This window comes from Schistocerca serialis, chromosome 1 (assembly GCF_023864345.2).
Source record: "Schistocerca serialis cubense isolate TAMUIC-IGC-003099 chromosome 1, iqSchSeri2.2, whole genome shotgun sequence".
In the NCBI taxonomy this organism is placed as follows: Eukaryota; Metazoa; Arthropoda; class Insecta; order Orthoptera; family Acrididae; genus Schistocerca; species Schistocerca serialis.
The window spans coordinates 911,922,085-911,938,446 of record NC_064638.1 but is presented as its reverse complement, the minus strand read 5'-3'; the positions used below and the strand labels follow the sequence as shown (position 1 = coordinate 911,938,446).

General features: G+C 43.5%; 1 protein-coding gene across 2 annotated transcripts in view; it reads left to right on the top strand.

Moving 5' to 3' along the window:
• LOC126412102 (major facilitator superfamily domain-containing protein 6-like) overlaps positions 1–16,362 on the top strand; it is a 329,018-nt gene that overhangs the window by 267,246 nt on the left and 45,410 nt on the right. The window lies entirely within an intron of this gene.

Below are 16,362 nucleotides of genomic sequence, written 5' to 3'. Positions count from 1 at the left end.
TTAAATACCTAGGCGTGACATTGCAACCAACAGCCAAATGCTTCACAAAGCGTACAACAGAATGTGCAGCCCCAGCAATAATAGCAATACAGGACACCAAAAACATCCGCCTACTCGGTCTAGAAAAGGCCGTGAAATTATTCAACGCAAAAATCTTGCCAACCCTGGCCAACGGGATGGAAGTTATATGGGACCGCCTGACAGAAAAAAATCTAGAAACACTAGAAAAGGTAAAATCGACTTATCTAAAAAGAGCATTAGGTTTCCCAAAGACAGCCGGCCGGTGTGGCCGAGCGGTTCTAGGCGCTTCAGTCAGGAACCGCGCGACCGCTACGGTCGCAGGTTCGAATCCTGCCTCGGGCATGGGTGTGTGTGTGATGTCCTTAGGTTAGTTAGGTTTAAGTAGTTCTAGGGGACTGATGACCTCAGATGTTAAGTCCCATAGTGCTCAGAGCCATTCTCCCAAAGACAACAAGATCTAGACTAGTGTACCTGCTAGCGAGAGAGACATTTCTAATCGAAGACATCAAACTTCGATATATGATGCCACACACCAAGGTTTCCAGAAAGCAACTGAACGTCATGGAGGATAAACGAGGTAAAGTATGGCCGGAGTTCTATGGCACCGAAACAATGACCAACCGCTCATGGACAGCACCAAATTTCGAACTGCGACATGTCGTAACTAGATTATCTATTACGGTTTTCACCATCTTATTTACGAAAACAAAAATTATCTCGACCCAACCACAACATATGTGTGAACTGTGTAGCGAGGCCTGTGAATGATATGATATATAGAACTGTGCAGTAAAAGAGTGAAATCTATAAATGATTATGCAAATTTGTAAAATATAAGATTTTAAGCAAAGTGACTGTATATGGCTACTTGGCTGCAATTTATTAGATGATAATCTACACAGATGCATTTTTAAATGTATTTTTTTGTGGTGTTCGGTGACATGACAGCTTTTATTTGATAAAAGATGAATTGCTCCAGTGGTTTATTTATTAACTTTATAATTTATAATAACGAAAACAATTCACACTTTCTTAATATTAATCATATCAGGTTTGGAGCTGCAATGAAGTCGTGCCACCACTACGATTTTATGATTTACTTGACTTTTCTCCATCGTGTTTGTGGGCGATCTTACGTAATTTCGTTAAAAATATACGGTATTGATGTTTCATATCGACCACCTTATTCGACAGGAGTTGTCTCAAGCACTGCCGACGAGGAAAGAACTGTGCTCTGCGCATGCCCGCTTGCCCGGGTAGCCGCCGCGAACTGCCTCACTCACCACAGCCCCTCTGTCAGCAGGCCGGCTTCTCGTAATGTCACAACGGTCCATCTTTAATGATCTCTATGACTAAGAGAAGTAAAACTCACAAAACAGGGTCATTAGGATTCAGACGTCTGCTATTAAACACATCTTGGCAGAAGATTTACTCTAATGTTCAAACACTCATCGGCATTCGATGTGGCGCCCCAATAGCTTCAACCAAATTTTGTAGAGCACATGCCAAACTAAACGACGCTACTAATAGTAAGTGATGTTCCCGGGAGCTGCAAGACGCACCTCTGGCAGCGGCAACGTTGCGACTCGCGCGCAGCGTCGTCGTCGTTCCCTCCGCGGGAGACACATCCGCCACGCAGCCGCCGAGGCCGCGCGCCGTCGCAGCTTTCTCCCTGGCCCAGTTCACTTCTGCACACCCCACATTGCCGCCTCCGCCCCGCCCACCACTGCACGGCTGCCGTAGGTTCGCACTACGTCTCGCCGGCGACTCAGACAACGTACGTCCTCAATCTCTCTATTTTACTGCCGGATAGCGGTAATTAAAAAGCAGCTACTTTCGGAGGTCCAGTGTGGGCTGCAACGATCATATGGCAGCGAACCTTGGTAGATACACTAATGCCTTAATGCGGAACCGATCGACACCGCAAAAAAAGTACACTACTGGCCGTTAAAATTGCTACACCAAGAAGAAATGCAGATGATAAACGGGTATTCATTGGACAAATGTGTTTTACTACAAGTGACATGTGATTACATTTTCACGGAATTTGGTGCATAGATCCTGAGAAATCAGTACCCAGAACAACCACCTCTGACCGTAAAAACGGCCTTGATATGCCTGGGTATTGAGTCAAACAGAGCATGGATGGCGTGTACAGGTAAAGCTGCCCATGCAGCTTCAACACGATACCACAGTTCATCAAGAGTAGTGAATGGCGTATTGTGACGAGCCAGTTGCTCGGCCACCATTGACCAGACGTGTTCAGTTGGTGAGATATGCTGGCCAGGGAAGCAGTCGAACATTTTCCGTATCCAAAAAGGCCCGTACAGGACCTGCAACATGCGGTCCTGCATTATCCTGCTGAAATGTAGGTTTTCACAGGGATCGAATGAAGGGTAGAGCCACGGCTCGTAACATCTGAAATCTAACGTCCACTGTTCAAAGTGCCGTCAGTGCGAACAAGAGGTGACCGAGACGTGTAACCTATGACACCCCATACCATATCGCCGGGTGATATGCCACTATGGCGATGATGAATACACGGTTCCAATGTCCGTTCACCGCGATTTCGCCAAACATGGATTCGACGATCTTGACGCTGTAAACAGAAGCTGGATTCATCCGAAAAAAGACGTTTTGCCATTCGTGCACCCAGGTTCGTTGTTGAGTTCACCATCGCAGGCGGTCCTTTCTGTGATGCAGCGTCAAGGGTAACCGCAGCCATGGTCTCCGTCTGATAGTCCATGCTGCTGCAAACGTCGTCGAACTGTTCGTGCAGATGGCTGTTGTCTTGCAAACGTCCCCATCTGTTGACTCAGGGATCGAGACGTGGCTGCACGATCCGTTACAGCCATGCTGATAAGATGCCTGTCATCTCGACTGCTAGTGATACGAGGCCGTTGGGACCCAGTACGGCGTTCCGTATTACCCTCCTGAACCCACCGATTCCATGTTTTGCTAGCAGTCATTGGATCCCGACCAACGCGAGCAGCAATGTCGCGATACGATAAACCGCAATCGCGATAGGCTACAATCCGACCTTTATCAAAGTTCCGACCTTTATCAAAGTCGGAAACGTGATGGTACGCATTTCTCCTCCTTACAGGAGGCATCACAACGTTTCACCAGGCAACGCCTGTCAACTGCTGTTTGTGTATGAGAAATCGGTTCGAAACTTTCGTCATGTCAGCACGTTGTAGGTGTGGCTACCGGCGCCAACTTTGTGTGAATGCTCTGAAAAGCTAATCATTTGCGTATCACAGCATCTTCTTTCTGTCGGTTAAATTTCGCGTCTGTAGCATGTCATCTTCGTGGTGTAGCAATTTTTATGGCCAGTAGTGTTTTACAATACAGAGACGAATAATGTTAAACAATAAATGAATAAAGTTAGAGACTAGTACTAGTAGATTATTGTCGCGTAAGGCAGTATGGCCTGAAACAGGAGGTACTTACAGCATTGAGATAGAATCGTCGCGATATATGACGATTGTGTGTCGCTGGCAGTCAGTCTGCTTCGAGCCTGCTCCACATTGATTGTTACTAAAGAGCCAGTTGAGACACGTAAGTTATTTAGTTGCCTAAAAGTTTGATCGTCCAAACAAGGAAGCAATGAACTTTGTTGTTGGGGTGATTTTTAGAAACATTTGCTCGGATGCTGGTTCGTTGCAATGTAGTGCAAAGTGCGTGTTGAAATGAGAGAAAACGATGGATGAATCCGGTAATTTTCTGCGAATTAGTAGACAATTTTGTTAAGCTTCATGATTGTTGCAAGACTTTAACTTCTTTTAGCAATTGCATACAAAATGATATAGAAGCAACATGAAATATCTAGACTTTCGTAGAAAACGACAAAAATTAGTACCACGACAAAGAATACACTTTAAGTATATGGTCTACAGCCCATATGCAGTGTACTGTACATAGAGATCATGAACAAGCACTAAAGAATATCGATAGAAGGGAACTAATATGCCAGCACAGACGCTGTACATTTGGCGCGTCGTGTATTCCCAACAAGAGAAGATGAATGCTAAGTGGTTGCCATGTTCACTGGCGCTACATCAGAAATGCTCGTTATAGTGATGGGCAGTGGGGGCCGGTTATCATGTGGTAATGTGCTACAGCACACTGTAAATATTTCACTATAATTAAGCCCTTATTTTTCAAATGCGAGCTGGAAATCGAACTAAAACTACGCCATTTCCCTTCGAATACGTACTGGTAATGCAGATAAAACGGACAAAAACATGTGTCGTAGCGCTCTCTCCGCTATATTTAGAAAAGAGTCGAGTGCTGAAATGAAATGGTCAGCCAGGCCATGAACAGCTAAGAGAATGGACGCAGGTGTCTTTCTTAGACTGAGCATGCTCTGATGTGATGTCATACCTTCCAGCAAAAGAATGCTACGTTGCTCACAGCCCCAGGTGAGTATTTTTCTTTGAAAGTGCGTATAACGTAGTACACAAGCACGGAGTAGGAGCGATTCTTGATGAGCAGCTGATGTAATAGTGCAGTGGTCGAATGGTCAAGCCCACTGACTGGAACTGGCCAGCTCGGGTTCTATTCCTACTGCAACCATAATTTTTCATTTTATTCCTCCAAATATTAAACAACTATACAGTTTAAATATATTCAAACAATTTAATTTATTTACGTAGTATTAATATATTCAGTTGAGTTACGATTATTACCCTTGAAAGTCAAAAGGCTATAGGCCTCCACATTGTGGCACATTGGTAAAATTTTGCGCAGCCCGGCACTGATCGGAAAAGTTCCTGTATAATTTGAAGCACTTCTGACATAGTTACATGACAAATCTGTCGCTGAAGGTGAAAGTGCACTAAAAATGAGGAAAACAGTTTCGTCGGCTGCAAATACAATGTGGACTGGCTTTTAGGGAGTCACAGGGTCTCATTAACTATTAGGAAAGAGTGGAAACTGGCTGGCTCGTTTTGCGTACTATTATGGAGCGCAGTCGTGGTATACAGAAGCAGAAGTTGCCAAAATTTGCGGGCTGCTAAAGGCTTTTGAGCCTACTGGCCTCAGCTTTGGCTGGTTTCAGCCATTTTTCCGCCACCGAATTCCTCAGTTTTGGCCCCCTCTCTAACCTTGGAAAGCAGTAGTTTCCTTATAATAAGGATCTTATCTGTGCTGCATTATGGAGAATCGGAAACAAATTTGTCTTTCAGGGAATAAAAAGGTTGGAATCTGCTTTCGTTAGTAGATTTAGGTTGGTGAAGATAACGAAGAGATGTTTCTTTTCTAAATTTGTCACTCCATGCTCGTTGGTACGACCAGCTAAAAATCCCTGAGATAACGGCAGTTACTAAGCAATTCAGTTAATGCATTAGAAGACATAAAGAGTTAAGATGGGTGCTGAGTGCTGTTACGAAGCAAACAAGAACCCTACTTGCAATAGTGACAGAAACGTTTATCATTGCCATTGTGGAAATATAGTTTATCGTCAGTTCATAGGCTGTACAAACACATTGTCCACTTGAAACATGTGCAGTACGTAACACTGAAGATCATCTATATACACATTCTGGAAAAATCGTTGAGAGGGTGGCTGACAATCAGAAACACACCAGTCTTGTTTGTGATGCTTGATCACCTTGAAACAGAGGTCGGACATGAAATATTCGTTGTTTGGAAATAATGCAACGTCATCAGTGTGAAATTTTAAGTGTGTCTGATATTACTACTTAGTTACTTGTGAGAAAAATTTCACGGTGACATTGCTGGACAAAACAAAATACGTGTTAGGTTTCCGACAGAATCAATAAAATTTACTGGATATTCAGTGTAACGTGTTTGCCGATAAATTTTAAATGTTCAAATGTGTGTGAAATCTTATGGGACTTAACTGCTAAGATCATCAATCCCTAAGCTTACACACTTCTTAACCTAAATTATCCTAAGGACACACACACACACACACACACTCACACTCACACACACACACACACACACTGATTAAGATATTGTATATTAGTTAAGTAACAAGCAAAGGAACAAGTGTTTTTCTGCGTTTCACGATGTTTACATGTGAAACTATACTTTCGTGGCGCCCGCCTGGTTAGCCGAGCGGTCTAACGCACGGCTTTCCGAAGTGGGAAGCAGCGCCTGGTCCCCGGCACGAATCCGCCCGGCGGACTTGTGTCGAGGTCCGGTGAGCGGTCCAGTCTGTGGATGGTTTTTAGGCGGTTTTCCATGTGCTTCGGCGAATGCGGGCTGGTTCCCCTTATTCCGCCTCAGCCACACTATGCCGGCGATTGCTCCGCAAACAAGTTCTCCACGTACAACACCATTATTCTACCACGCAAACATAGGGGTTACACTTGTCTGGTGAGACGTTCCCTGGGTGGGGGTCCACCGGGGGCCGAACCGCATAATCACCCTGTGTTCGGTGTGGGTGGCGGAGGGGGCGAAGTGGACTGCGGTAGTCGTCGTGGGGTTGTGGACCACTGCGGCTGCGGCGGGTACGGAGTCTCTCCGTCGTTTCTAGGTCCCCAGTTAACAAACAATACAGTGCAATACAATACAATACTTTCGTGGCAGGCCTCGAACTAATATTTTAGTCATTTGCCGGCTTTTGTGGGAATTAAACCGAACGTGCTTCATATTACAGGCAAAAAAGTACGAAGTTTTATAAGTCATTTGTACTTCACTCATAGTAAAGTTAACACGATTAGCCTTGAATGAAAATACTAGCTCCATTTTATATGTCAGAATACTTTTAAAGCATTATGCCACATCCTAATAAACGGCTTAACCCATGCACGCATTATACAACTGTGTTAACAATGGAGGCACATATGCTCAAGGTAAAAAGAACTCCTACAGAATTCACTGACACGACACATCTGATTGCATACTTCAGTTTCTCACATGACAATTTCCTAGCTTTCTGTCGTTTATGTAATATTAATGAAGGGTCTTTGTTGTATCTTTAACGAGTGTACTAAGTCGACAGTAACCACACCAAGGAGTTCATCACATTTCAGCTGCTAATTCGTGGTCACTTCGTAAATATTTCGCGCCGGAGATTATCGAAATATCCCTGTTCTTGTGCGTTAAATGGATAGCTATAGCCCTGTTCCTGTGCATTAAATGTAAAGCTACCAAGAAACTGCAATCGACGTGCTTTTGTGCCGACCGTTTCCACGCTTTTGTGATGACGGCTGCTTTTCGAAACAGCTGCGGTTTGACGTTTGGATGCGGTAAGCTGCAGCTCATTGTTTAGCGGACAATAGTCTGAGGTTAATTACCTCAGCGCGTGGGCATACAATTGCCGATAAATTCGGTGTTCTGTTAGCTCTGGCAGTTACTACACTGTATTGCGGCAACGAGTGCGAGAGAATCGAATACTGAAGGCAAAACCGTAATCTTCCTTATCAGCGACTGGTGTCTAAAGACCAGAAGGGATACTGGTAGTCTTAAAATTTTATCACCTCGAAAAATAGTTACGCAATGAACATATTTGTTTGCAAGTACCCGTCAACAGCCCTGGTAGACATTGACATTTGCGCACTGCAGTTCATTAGCCAGCCGCTCGGAAAGCCTGACCAAAATGGCGCTGCACATCCATCTTTACTTTATCAAAGGGTTGGACCATTTTGTTTTTTCTTCCTCAACGGTATGCTACGATACTGTGGCGTAAGGATTTCAGTGTTTACAAGGTCTGGGGATATGTAAGTGCAAATAAATAAATGCGTAACGTTGTTTTGAATAATAATTACAACTTCGCTACCCGTAGAAGTTCTCATTCAAGACATGATCTGTGATCTGTGGACAACAATTTTGACTGACTGAAGATGACATTTCAGCCGTGGACGAAGAATTTTTTTCTGTTACATTGATTTGTTTCCAGAATGAAACTTAAAACCTAATAGTACTTTGGAGCATGTTTGTGAAAATAGAGGAAAATTGTTCACAGTACAGTAGTATTTTTGTTTTTCCCATATTTAATGCAACTTGGGCGTGCCCTAACTCAGTGATGAGGTCGTCCGCTGGAACTTAGTGAAACTCTCTCTGCTCTTCCTGTGAATACTCATAGTACTAGTGTTAGGTCAGCGTCGAAAGTGCAGCGCTAGAGTGGTGGTTCCCGCCTCCTTCCACCACTGAGATCGTAATGACGCGTGTTCTGTTAGGTGCTGCGATAGTTGATTAGCTCTCTAGCACCAGCTACGCTCGGCTAAGCGCGAACAAGGTCGCCAACACGCTCAGAGCTACATAGTTACAGAAATTGAGGAAATACCCGTGCTTTAATAAGGTGAACCGCTTATCGCCAACTGACAGTAATTTTTCAGGTTCCAGCAGTATAATTGGTCCATAATTCTTCTCACGCGTCTCGTCGTTGAAGTTTGTTGTTAGTTAAACAAAGATTATAAAAAGCACACTTCATTCCACATAAATATGGCCGAATGTCTTAATTCTACTTCGTGTCACTTCATTTGGTCACATTTAGGAAAATCAACGATGTTTTATTAGAGGCGTATGACATAGATAAATGATACGGATTCTTGTGAGTACGCATTATGTTCCCTTGATCTCTGTTTAACGTGAGGTACTGTTTACTACACCAAACGTAAATCCTATATGTGTCAGAATTTCTTTGTGGTTATAATACCTTATATTACGACAGCAAAAGCATAGTCAGCAACTGACTTATGTGTTATTTGTTCTCTAATTTAAACAATCGTGAAACCTTCCCGTCGAATAAATAAAAGAAATAATGATTGAACTTAATGCGTTTTGATGGTAACCTTCACGTCTAGAATAAAATAATTTAACTTACTTTCCGTTTAATGAAAGAAAAAAAGAAAGAAAGAAAGAAAGAAAACTGAACTTTTTGCGCCTTGCAGCTTTCCTGTCTGGACTTGCTTTTGACAACGTGTCTGATCTGATAGTCTTCAGCGTACACAATTTTGTACGCCTTGTGCCTTTATTGGTAACAATACTAATGTGACTGAGCAAAAGATTATTTCGATGTGAACACACAAGCTTACGCCGTAGCCCTTAGCACTGGTTATCTATACAGTGAACCTGAAAACATACATATATATTTTCCTTACTTTTTATTTTACTGGGTCGCCTCTGGAAACATCTGACTGCTTGTCTGAATATACTCACTCTGATCTATAGTTGATAATTATTTGGGTTGGCGTTCATTTACTGGCATTGCAAACATGTGAGCTACAACTGGACTTATTATTTATTTACTTTTTTGATTGAAGATACTGGTGAAAAATTCAATCTCACTATTAAACAAAAAAATTTAGAAAACTCAACAAAAGTTAAATCTTGTGGTTACTGGGTTCAATGAAAAATAATACGATAGTGACTGAGATAAACTGATCTATTCTGAAAATGATTGAATATAAATTTTTAACTTTTTTATAATGATTCAGTTGGGGATCGTTCACATAAAACAGATAAAAAAATGTAACAACGAACTTACAGTATGCAGTTAGTGCTTAAATACTTTTGATCTCTTGATGACATCGATTTTTAATAATTCCGAAATAATTACGAATTATATAATTATAGTATTCTTCACGTAATACAAAGCTGGTAGCGAACAGACACACCGCTATGTCTCTACACACAACTTCACCGCACAAAGGTTGACTCAAGACTATTCTGTCGACAATGCTGCGCGCTTCCCGCCACGCTCCCTATGTACCAATGCACGGGTTCTCCCTCCAACAAAGAGCTTGGTGCGGATACTTCATTGTCACCATCGATATGCAAAGAACTTAAATTTTACAAAACATTTTTCTTAACAATTTTCTTTCATACTATAATTTTTAATTACATATTTCTTAGCTTATAAACATTTTTCATGGCATGTTTCATTTCTATTGACGTATTTTAGTTCTTATACTTGGTTGTGATCATTATTCGTCTTCATCCCCATATTTAAGTTTCTCGTTACACTGGTACTGCTGCGTTTCGTACGTCGTCGCGTATAACATAAAGACGCCTCCGGTACTTGGCGAATCCTTATAGAGCTAGTCGGCTTTCCAAAGAGCTACATGGATCTGGCGGACGCCTCAGAGCTCTTGCATGACGCTAAATCCCTACAATCACTGTCGCACTTTCTGTCAACCCTACTGTTGTGATACGGTGAATACTACTGTGCTGATCTTCCAAGCTTTCTACGGAACTGTGCTTGTGTATATATGGTGACATAAACTATTACATTGTAATTACAAGTCGGCTTTTTCAGCCGTGATTGCCTCAATTAAACGTTAAACCGAGTGTCTAACAGGATCTTAAGACTCTACTTTTCGGTTCACGTTCATCCATCAGATGTTCCAATAATCCTTACAATGTATATAAATGACCTAGTAGATAGTTTCGGAAGTTCCATGCGGCTTTTCGCGGATGATGCTGCAGTATACACAGAAGTTGCAGCATTAGAAAATTGCAGTTAAATGCAGGAAGATCTGCAGCGGATAGGCACTTGGTGCAGGGTGTGGCAACTGACCCTTAACATAAACAAATGTAATGTATTGCGAATACATAGAAAGAAGGATCCTTGATTATATGATAGCGGAACAAACACTGGTAGCAATTACTTCTGTAAAATATCTCGGAGTATGCGTACGGAACGATTTGAAATGGAATGATCATATAAAATTAATTGTTGGTAAGGTGGGTGCCAGGTTGAGATTCATTCAAATGGTTCAAATGGCTCTGAGCACTATGGGACTCAACTGCTGATGTCATTAGTCCCCTAGAACTCAGAACTAGTTAAACCTAACTAACCTAAAGACATCACACACATCCATGCCCGAGGCAGGATTCGAACCTGCGACCGTAGCGGTCACGCGGTTCCAGACTGCAGCGCCTAGAACCGCACGGCCACTTCGGCCGGCTGAGATTCATTGGGAGAGTCCTTAGAAAATGTAGTCCATCAACAAAGTAGGTGGCTTACAAAACACTCTTTCGACCTATACTTGAGTATTGCTCATCAGTGTGGGATCTGTACCAGATCGGTTTGACGGAGGAGATAGAGAAGATCCAAAGAAGAGCAGCGCGTTTCGTCACAGGGTTATTTGGTAACCGTGATAGCGTTACGGAGATGTTTAATAAACTCAAGTGGCAGACTCTGCAAGAGAGGCGCTCTGCATCGCGGTGTAGCTTGCTGTCCAGGTTTCGAGAGGGTGCATTCCTGGATGAGGTATCGAATATATTGCTTCCCCCTACTTATACCTCCCGAGGAGATCACGAATGTAAAATTAGAGAGATTCGAGCGCGCACGGAGGCTTTCCGGCAGTCGTTCTTCCCGCGAACCATACGCGACTGGAACAGGAAAGGGAGGTAATGACAGTGGCACGTAAAGTGCCCTCCGCCACACACCATTGGGTGGCCTGCGGAGTATAAATGTAGATGTAAATGTAGGCCCACGAGAAAGACAGGCCGCGGCGCCAGCCCTTAAAAGTGCCAGCAGCCGTCTCCGGCGGGAGCGACAAACTACTGCAGACCAGCTTAACAATTATCAACTGCGCCTTTAAATGAGTGCAAGCTCTCGATAGAACACGGTGAAGTTCAGACCTGCAGTAGGTACCGTGTCATTGACATATTGATCTCCTGGGAGTCCTGCACGGAGTCGAGCGTTCAGAGTATGGCGGAAAAGCTGACTAGTATACGTCGCAAGTTCGTCGCGAAGCTCGTATATCTCGTGGACCCTGCGACATGCGACCGTCTTAACGCATGTACTCAAGTAAATTGATTTCTAAAGACGATTCACTGTCAAGTCTTCTGATTCTCCTTTTTGTACGTCTGGTACGATACTACAATGTAGGAATAGAGAAAAGCCACCACTTTGCTCAGGGATGAAATAAAAAAAAAAAAAATAATCACCTTCCACGTAACTGTAGTTATACAGAATATGTGCAAAAGCTCGGTGAGTAAACATGCTCGGAACTCGTACATATCAATGTCACTAAAACAATGAATTATGAATTGCGGCCTGTCAGTCCGAGATAATTTCTCTAAATGTTTAATTGGGTGATATAAAGAATGTACGGGACAAACAATTGGTAAAGAAAAAGAGATTTTTATTTTTAAAGAACTATATCCTTCCTCAAACATCCATCTTCCTTATTTAGAATACATCATTTCGTCACATTTCAAAATTTATTTCGACAAACTCCTCGCTGTAGACGAAAGGTACATGACTGGGGTGGTGATTTGTTCGCTGTCGGTTATGTTGACGTATCTGACAGCTTGATCGTTCAGAAAGACTATTAAACAGATAGTAATTTCGCACCGCCAGTAAAATATCTACTTTGCAACTATACAAGCACCGGACTTCAGCAGTTGCAGAATAGTACTGAACGGAAACAGCTATAGCTAGCAGATCACATAATAATGCGTTGGTCTGTTCTCATAGAAACCAACCCAGTCAGTGTTCAGAATTAAACACCGTTGTGAAGCTAACCGTAAACACTGCCAAACTAAAACTTGAATCGCAGTCTAGGCTCATCAGCAGCGTATTGAAAGAAACAGTAGCTTAGTCGGAACAAACAGAATAACACATCAAATTCTGTGCGAACGTTTTCCTTGTTTCTTTTTCAAGTACTTTGTAGCTTTCATCAACCTCTCCATATATGTCGATGACAATTTGCGGTGCAGATTCAATTAGAAGAAATTTTATATTATTCTGCTGGAGGTGAAGAACTCACACAGGCAAGCAAAGAGATAAGAGCATTTACTGTGTGTCTATTATCAGTCCCATGTCCCAGCTTAGACTGTAGTACAGTTTAACACGGAATTTCATAACGATATGAACCACATGCATTATATACAGTAATTCCGATACACATCTTGTGATCTTTGCTGTTTAACAATAATTGCGTCCTAACAGAGTTCTAATCCGTACTCGGAACTCATTAACTCAGGTTAATGGCGTGGGGATATTCCCCCGTGAATGTTTCTGAAGTTTAGATGAAACATCGTATACAAAAATTCCTATTTTTCGTTATACACACGCCATTAATAATCTTAAGACTTGAGCCACTCAAATTCAAACACAGCTTCGTTTACGACTAAGTTTCCCCAGAATTTTCAGTTTATTATTCCATCTCTTACCTCTTGGCGACAACTATCACTCATCACCAGCCCGCCTGCTTCTCTTTCTTCGTGACACAATTTAGTGACACACTTGCCTCCCCCCTTGCAGCTACAGCACTTCAGCACTCGTGCGCGCTCAGATCGCAAAACACGCATTGTTAGTAGGACAATGCCCAACATGTATCGGTCTCCCAAAGAACGTCGTCAGCGGCAAATATGGTCCACTTGCCACACTCCGCACAAAATGAAGAAATAAACTGGAATTGCGGACATTGCAGTTACCACTAGTAATTTTCGGTTGCAATTATAATGTATAAACAGCACATAAGAGCAATCTAAATTATAAAAAATGCTGTTCTCCTCTCAATGTGACATCTTTTGATTGTACAGTAAACAATATTCCGTGACAGTAGAGTCATATGACACGCTCACTACCATGATTTCTCCGTTCAGCCGCACTCTGTAATCATATTCTGCGATGGACTCGCACTCGGGAGGACGAAAGTTCAAACCAGCGACCGGCCATCTTGATTTAGGTTTTCCGTGATTTCCCTCGGTCACGTCAGGCAAATGTCGGGATGGTTCCTTCGAGAGGGGCATGGCCACTTTCCTTCTCCATCCTTAACTAATCCGAGCTTGTGCTCCGTCTCTGATGACCTCGTTGTCGACGGGACGTTAAACACTAATCTCCTCCATATTCTACGATAGTGTTTAAAGGAAAAGAGTAATTACACTGCCTGAGAGACGAAAAAAAAAAACTGAAGCACTCAGAAGACATGGTCGGATATCAGTGTAACTTCGCATGCGTTGGTGCACACCAGCGGCAAGCGTTTAAATGATAGAAATTGCAGTTCTCTGTGACACGTAGAATGACCACCAGAGTGCATTCGTCTTGTTCGTGTTTGGTGTTCTTATCAGGCCTGACAGGGTACATGAGGTGTGATCACTGTGAAGGACACAGAGATGCCACGTTTTTGTCGTCTCATTGTCTCTGTAGAGCTGTACCATGGGAAGCAAGGAGAGGATGTTGTTTGGTGCCAGTATCCTCTTTCTATAACACAAACGGCACGCATGGATTAACTGGGTTCTTTATTCATAGGAATGGAATGTTTACTTAACTCAAGATATTCCTTGTGGTACAAGTCCTCGTGAGACTCACTGCTGGTGAAACACAAAGACAGCTATGTACGCTACTAGGGTTGTTATGTGCGGAGCTAAGTGCTACTGCGATTGTAACTGGGCTGCGACAGATGATACTGGAAGTTACTCAGTGCGACAGACGACAGACTTGCCCTCCAGTCCGCGGTGGCGATCCTAAATACTGGCGGTCGAGAGGGCGTTGGCGGCGCGTTTCCTGCGATTCTCTTGTTGGCCTCTATCGTCTTGCAACCTCTTTGCCACATGCTGTACTGGCTCCAGCTTAACGCCAGCGCACAACTTGTGTGTAAGAAAGGGTTATCAGTACCTGGCAGAGTTAGCAAGGGGCCTCATGGTTTCTCTTCATTTGATTGGTTAGTGGCATTGTGCTATATCCAGAACTATGGGACAATGGGCTATGACAAGGGCCTGATGATTGACTACATGGGAATGTGAGGGCAGACATCATCGTTGTAATGGTTTCGGTCGACCATGTCTGGCTGCCACAACAGAGGATCATCAGATCTTGTGCGAAGTACATCATAACCCCTTGAAATCTGCGTCTGTTATCCGAGAACAAGTAATGGACTCCCTGCTACAAACTGTCATCCCACACCATTGGTCAGAGAATACGACCAGACGTACTAAGCAATTAGTCCCATGCATATTTTGCCAATAACGCAACACAAACAGCTACGTTTGATGTGGTGCCGTAAACAGAAAGAATGGACTGAAGGTTAATGGGGTCGCTTTGTGTTTAGCTATGTAGCACGGTTGTGCACCACACCATACGACCATCGGCAGCGTGTGAGCTGGCGACAAGGGGAGAAGTCCTTCACTTCGAAGGTTTTGAGTAGGCACATTGTTGCTGGTCCTGGTGTCATACCATGGGCTCCCCATCGGGTACGAGCTGTCACGGCTGGCAGTGACTGAGAGAACTCTGACGGCACAATAGTACTGTGTTCTCTCTCGTGTGACGGTATCGTGGTGTCTATATGAACTGTTTGCATGATGATGAGGTAGTACCATGGCCTGCAAGATGCTGGATCTGTCCGCAACCCAGCATAAATGCGACCAACTCGAGCCTAATTTCCATCCCAGCAGAGTACTCAAGGTATCAAGGGCTAGTTAAAGCAGTTATGGGGCACCTCGCCTCAGCAGGGAGTGCAGTGTCTTTGTGAAACCATTTCCAATCAAATCAGTACAAGCATCCAAGAAAGAGTGGATGCCGCGGAATATTGGTAATTGGGCTCATACTGCCAAGTTTTTTTGTAAATTTGACTGTATACTGTAATTAGTGTAATAACATGGCATACCTTTTCAACTCGTTCCCTTCAATTTACTCCTAACTTTTTTGTGAGGCAGTGTTTATTTGCAAGAGACTGATTTAGCTGACGCCTGACTACTTCAGCTGGACATCTCTTGCGGGCAGAATGCAAGAATAATATCTTGAGCTGGCATTAAAAATTTGATGACATTTTTCACTGACGACAGCAGAAGTAAGCCTCCTGACTAAATGACCAGAAAACTGTCAGCCCGGAGGAAATGTTGAGCAGGCCAAAGGGAACATGCAAGAGATTTTGACAAGAGGAACCATCCGAGCGTCCCAGTCCACAAACGAAGCACAGTGACATCATCGCAACAGTCAAATATCGACTAGTGACAGAGCAGTGTCACAAGAAAGCCCAGTTATTACGCAACACTAACTTTTCAGCCACTAATGTAGCGAAAAAGAACATTTAGATAGTCTGCCACCGTCAGCTGCAGCTCCAACATTGACGATAGGATGCAGAGATCATTCTGCTGGCCTACTGGAGACTTCACCAGCAGAGGCAAGAAGCTGTATGCCATCCTCCATCGCGAGGTGGAGCCACTATTGCTTTTCACCCCGTTCCTGGAGCCGACACTTATCTTGCCGGCCACAGTCTCCTGGAGAGCCGCAGATCGAACTCTACAAGAGAAGTATTGCAGGCTGCGCTGGAAGGCGAGTCTCCTGGGGGCACGTCCTCAGCGAGAGCACTTTAGAGATCAACTCTCAGTGGTTGATCCCCGTCACCGTCCGTTAAGGGCGACGCCTGGGAGCGATCAACCGTCCGTGACGTAATGGCTGTCACGGGA